This window comes from Dendropsophus ebraccatus, chromosome 4 (genome assembly GCF_027789765.1).
Source record: "Dendropsophus ebraccatus isolate aDenEbr1 chromosome 4, aDenEbr1.pat, whole genome shotgun sequence".
Classification (NCBI taxonomy): domain Eukaryota; kingdom Metazoa; phylum Chordata; class Amphibia; order Anura; family Hylidae; genus Dendropsophus; species Dendropsophus ebraccatus.
Genome location: NC_091457.1, coordinates 76,826,669 through 76,832,668, shown reverse-complemented (window position 1 = coordinate 76,832,668; position 6,000 = coordinate 76,826,669). Strand labels below are relative to the sequence as shown.

The 6,000-nt window shown below is 46.2% G+C and overlaps 1 protein-coding gene across 2 annotated transcripts in view; it reads left to right on the top strand.

Annotated features, from left to right (window-relative positions):
- ANKRD11 (ankyrin repeat domain containing 11) overlaps nt 1-6,000 on the top strand; it is a 218,881-nt gene continuing 212,881 nt past the window's right edge. For both annotated transcript variants that reach the window (XM_069966057.1, XM_069966056.1), the window contains exon 1: nt 1-711. The gene's annotated coding sequence lies outside the window, so the exon portion shown is untranslated. The remainder of the gene's footprint in view (nt 712-6,000) is intronic.

Here is a 6,000-nt window from a genome sequence, read left to right as displayed (position 1 = left end):
CCGCCCCCTTCTCGCTCCCTCTTCCTCTCTCCTCCTACCTCTGCATCCCTCTTACGTCACCAGTAGGCTCCACCAGTTAGCGTCGCCGAGGCAGACGGTCTCTGTGGTGCGGGCCAATGGGAAAGCGCGTCACGTCGCCATCTCCCCCTTCTCTCCCAGGGAGCGCGCCTTAAGGGAGTCAAAGGGCGCGTAGAAGCGGTTCGTGATGCAAGCGTTTGGGGGCGCGCACGGGAGCGGCCTGTGAGGAGAAACAACCGGCAGCGGGGGCTCCTCCCCCACCGCACCGAGCGAGCGGGAAGCGCTCCGCATTCTGGCCTCCCTCTAGCTGTGTTTTGGTCACCGCCCCGCCGCCTCCTCCGCTGGTTACTCCTGTCGTTGATTGGGGCCTTAGGACGTTTTCCTGTGAGGACCTCGTTACCGGACGCTGCACTTCCTCCGGAGGTCACAAGAGGCCTCGCCGGCTCCTCAGCCTCCACCGTGCTTCATTGGCTCTCGCTGGTTTTCGTCCCTCTCCTCCCCACACTTCCACCCCGGTTACCGGAGGAGGGGAGGAGGGGGAGGTAGGCCGCGGCCCCCGCTGGGTCCATGCGCAAGTTCGCGGCCTTCCCTCCCTCCTCCTCCTCCTCAGCACCGGCCCCAACACCGCGGGGCTCTATCCGTCACGAAGTCGGGATTACGGACTAACAACGGACGGCTGCCCGGAGACACGCGGTAAGAGCTGAGACACGCTGCTAGCTGTGCCCACCCCGGGCGCTCGGCTGTGGAACCCCCGTAGTTGCTGCTCTTCCCATAGGTGGGCGCCCTCATTGGTGGCATCCATTCTGCTAGCTATGTGTGGCAGCCCACGCCGGGTCAGTGGCTTCTGGGCCACACTGGCTGGTGACACTGGCTGGTGTGGCTGGTGACACTGGCTGGTGTGGCTGAGCCAATGGGACAGTTGTTGGTAGCAGCCAAAGAGTTGGTCTATGTTCACATGATATGTGGTTGTATTTGGCTTGTGCTGCTGCCGAATGATGGATGCCAGATGACCGACATCAGCATGGTGATCTCTTGAGTTTGTAGCATTGAGGCACAAGATGTTGCACATTGATGGTCACACTAAGTTTTGTTGGTAAGAGTTTGTACCTTAGTTGTCCTGTGGAGGTGGGGTAGGCATTTGTGGCAGGGCTTCATAGCCTGGTTTGGTGTCTGGTGAGGAACCTGTAACCATCTTTGGGCTGGTGTAACATTGTTAAATGAAGGAATTTGGAAATAAAATATATCCTGGGGATTCATAGGGATCAGTGTCTGCAGATACAATGAGGGTTGCATAGATTCAGCAGTTTATCTAGACCTTATGGAAAAAACACAACTGTACACAGTCTTATGCACCTGGCCTATGTATGTGTGTTAGAGGTCAGTGGCTACATATTGTGAATCCTGCCTTGAGTTTATTAGAATACGTTGTTGACATCACATGATGTTATGGTGGTTTTGGCTCAGGTATATCAATTTACAGTGGCACACAGTGCAATATGGGTCCAAAAGGATTTTAAAGTGACTGTTCCATAAGCACTGACAAAATTATGGGCCATTACTTTGTATTGGGCTATTCACATGTTCGGTGTTTACTTTTCACAGATCTCCAATTTGTTTAAATAAAATAGGACATGTCATAACTCTGAATGGAAGCACAGCATGGATTACACCATAGAAATCTATAAGATCCATGTTTTTCATGGATGTGGAATCGTGTTCATCTGTGGAAAACACGGATGTGATGTGATCAGTGTAATTTAAAATGCTTTAAACAGATGCATGCAAAATGGATGTAAACCTGGACGCTTTTGCACGGATCACTGAGGTAGCTATCCGATTAGATGCACCAAGCAGGAAAAATACACTGAACGTGTGAACGTAGCCCTAGTGTTAGGGTCTTGTGCTGTGTCTATGTTGTCTTGTGTCACTATAGCTTGGCTGGCTCTCAATATGCTGCTTCAGACCTGGTGTTAGAGCACATTGAGAAGGTGATAAGTCTGTTCTGGGTTCTTCCCGAAGCGTTTCACCCTCCACAGGCACTTGCAGGATAGTATCACAGGCTAGTGTGTATAGTCAGAAAGCGATACATGAATGATGGGTGTTTGCATATGTTCAGAGTTTGTTTTCCTGAAAAATGCAGACAACTTAAATATATGTTGAGGTTGCTGTCCGTTATGTTAGAAGACTGTTTACATCTGTGGGTAGTTTAGATTCAAGTTGTAACCTATTTATGTAAAGGTAACCTGTTCTACAGCAAACAGGACATGTAATGTATTCCATTCATGATGCCACTTCATCAGGATAGTGCTGTGGGTACATTCAGCCATGTTTCCTGCATGAGAGGCTATTAAAGCATCACTTACAGATGCATGTCTAGTAGTGTGTCGTTCAATGACTTCTATATCTATAAACACATTTGGGGTAATACTATAAAAACTGAAGGATGTCAGAAGACTTAACAGATTGGTTGGTGCATTATTGACCTTGCTAGGAAATATGCAGAAAAGATGGGAAAGACTTAACTGTTGATAGAATGGCAATCTCAATCTCTTTCCTCGTGGGGAGATCTGCGCTGAAGCTTGGTCACTTACCTATCTGACGCAAAATCCTCTGTCACTAATCGTATAGCACTCTATGTGGAATTGGTTTGTATTCCTGTAACCTATTCCTTAGTTACTAATGTAAACAAAGCCGCTGCCGGTGGGCACACAAGCATGCATATATCTCTCCTGGAGATATTGATTCAGGCGCCTGTAATTCATTTGTATTCTGGTGGTGGTCTATGAATTTTTTTTTTTTTTTTTTTTTTTTTTTTTTATTATGGGGGTAAAGGTTCCTCATGTGTAAGCCTGTGGCTGACTGTTTCTATGGGCACTGTATAAGGATACAGAACTTTCATATGTTTTCACATGTCCTTTCCAACCTATTACTTTGTGGCTGTGTACACATCAAGTGGCCAGTTGCTGCTTGGCAAAGCTGAACCTGCTTCAAGTTTCTATGATCACTGTCTGCCTGGCTGTCTGCCTGCCAGGTGGCATGTAAGGGGATTTTCCTGTAAGGAAATAACTGCATGTATCCTCTGTAAAAATAACTAAATGACAATTTTGTGATAAATGTATAGTTTTGCCAAGTAATAATTATTTTTGCCCCTCATATTGATTTTATAACTTTGTTTTTTTATCGAAAATTTCCCTCTAAAGAGATCTGTTAGCTTCATATGTTAAATAGAACCTGTCACCCGGAACAATGGGCGCTCTATTAAAGGGGTGGGTTCTGCCCCAAGATTTAACCTCTCCTGCCAATCACGCTCTGGATGCCGCTCCTGTTGCCAGGAAATCACCACCAATCTTCTTCACCAGGGCTGGGGAGTCTGAGCTAGTTTTGGCTGGAGTCAGGAAAAAATGTACAGACTACAATTTATATAATCTTTAAAAAAAAATTTAATTTGAGTTTTATAAATGTTTCTCATTAATTTTCTGTTTTATCAATCTAAGGCCCTATTCACACATCCTGTTCCTGTCCGCAATTGCGGATCCGCAGAAAAATAGGACTAATGTATTTCAATGGACCCATACACACATCCGTGTTGTGTACTGGGCTGCAATCCGTTCCGCAAAAAAAGACAATACTGATGTAAATTTGCAGATTGCTTACCGATTCAAAATTGCGTATTGGAAAATATACTGACGTGTGAATAGACCCTAAGGAGTTTATTTATAACAACCAGAAATACACTTTCTCTCATACATTTAGTTTCCTCCATATATTAATAATAGAGCCAGTGCTTTAGATAAGGGGGGCCGGGGAGAGGTTGGTTGTTTCTGAGCTGGAAGAGTCCATTATGTGTGGGGGAGATCTGTGCTGTTCTTCCTGGATGATTGTATATGAGCAGCAGTGTAATAGGAAGATATCCTGTGTAATATAGCGAAGTAGGAGGAGAAGCCATAAGTAGTGTAGCATAAACCCTGTCCTCAATGTGGTGTTCTCTGGGAGAAGATTGTTTTTCTTCTGTGTGCTATGGCTGCAGCAGGCTGTGTGTGTTGGAGAGCGAGAGAGGCAGAAATTAAAAAGGTATTCTGGGCAGAAGTAAAGAATCCAGGGTGCACAGGGGGTGGTGGGATTATAATAAGTCCTATTACCCATCCTGTACCCCCGCAGTGCACAACTCATGGTCCCCTGCTAGACTTCCATTCCTGTGATGTCTCTGCCCACTCAGCTAGTCAGTCAGTAAGACCGAACACAGCTGCAGTAACTGGCTGAGCAGGCAGTTCCTGTGGGGCTGCAATGATCCAGGAACACAAATGCTGTTAGCTGATAAATCTGGGCCCATGTGACCTCTGTCACAGGTATCTGGCATTGTTTAGCAGAGTTTTGTTGTGTATGGTGAATATTTAGGGTATGTTCACACTGAGCAAATACGGCGGTGCTCGGTATTCTGCTGTGAGTGAATGAGAGGGCGTGCGGTCCTCCGCTGCCGCCGTTCTCTGCTCAAGGAAGTAACATGTCACTACTTTAAGCGGAGAGCCGTGGCTGCGGAGGAACGTGCCCTCTTCAATAGGCAGGCTATGGGACACTGAGACAGACAGGATTCCACCTCCTTTTTTACTCAGTGTGAATGTACCCTTAGTTAGAAACATTGTCAGCGGGAAAAGACCACCTGCTCCATCTAGTCTAGTTCTGAGTTCTTCACAACATGGAGGCTGGAGAATAACTGTATCCACTGCACACACAAGGAAAATCTGCTTTATATCTTTACCTTATTCACTCTCATAAGCACCCCAGGATCATTTAGGACATTGGGAAGAAGCTACTGAGCCAGACTTACTTTACACTAGTGCAGGGGTAGGAAACCTTAACTTTCCAGTTGTTGCAAAACTACAGCCCCCATCATGCCTGGACAGTCAAAGTTTTGTAGTTTTGCAACAGACGGAAAGCCAGGGTTCCCTACCCCTGCACTAGTCATAAATAACTCCCCTGGTTTCTGGCCATTTATGAAGCAGGAGTCTGAGTTGGTCCCTGATAGATTCAGGAGTCGGAGCTGGGGCTTACCGGCTCCACAGCCCTGCTCTTGACGCTTAATATGCGAATGAGCACAGATGAGCTCAATATCTAATAGAAAATCACTGCCACGAAAAATAGTTTGGACGTAGTGGCCAGATCATTCAGTGGGGATACCGAAAGGTATCATGGGTAAACTCCAGAGGGTGAGATTTAGGCATGTATAGTAATGGCCAAAAGTTTTGAGAATGATACAAATATTAATTTTTTACTAGTCTACTGCTTCAGTTTTTAAAATGGCAATTTTGTATATACTCCAGAATGTTATAAAGAGTGATCAGCTTAAGAGCAATTACTTGCAAAGTCAATGTTTGCCTAGAAAATGAACTTCAATCCCCCAAAACACATCTCAACATCATTGCAGCCCTGCCTTAAAAGGACCAGCTAACATTGTTTCAGTGATTGCTCCATTAACACAGGTGTGGGTGTTGATGAGGAAAGGGCTGGAGATCAATCTGTCATGATTAAGTAAGAATGACACCACTGGACACTTTAAAAGGAGGCTGGTGCTTGGCATCATTGTTTCTCTTCTGTTAACCATGGTTATCTCTAAAGAAACACGTGCAGTCATTGCACTGCACAAAAATGGCCTAACAGGTAAGAGTATCGCAGCTAGAAAGATTGCATCTCAGTCAACAATCTATTGCATCATCAAGAACTTCAAGGAGAGAGGTTCCATTGTTGCCAAAAGGCTCCAGGGCGCCCAAGAAAGGCCAGGACCGTCAAGTGTTTCAGCTGCGGGATCGGGCTACCAGCAGTGCAGAGCTTGCACTGGAATAGCAGCAGGCAGGTGTGAGTGCATCTGCACACACTGTGAGGCGGAGACTCTTGGAGCAAGGCCTGGTCTCAAGGAGGGCAGCAAAGAAGCAAAGAATCCCCTTTCCGATTGTTTGGGAAAACAGCTTATTCGGAGAAGACGAGGTG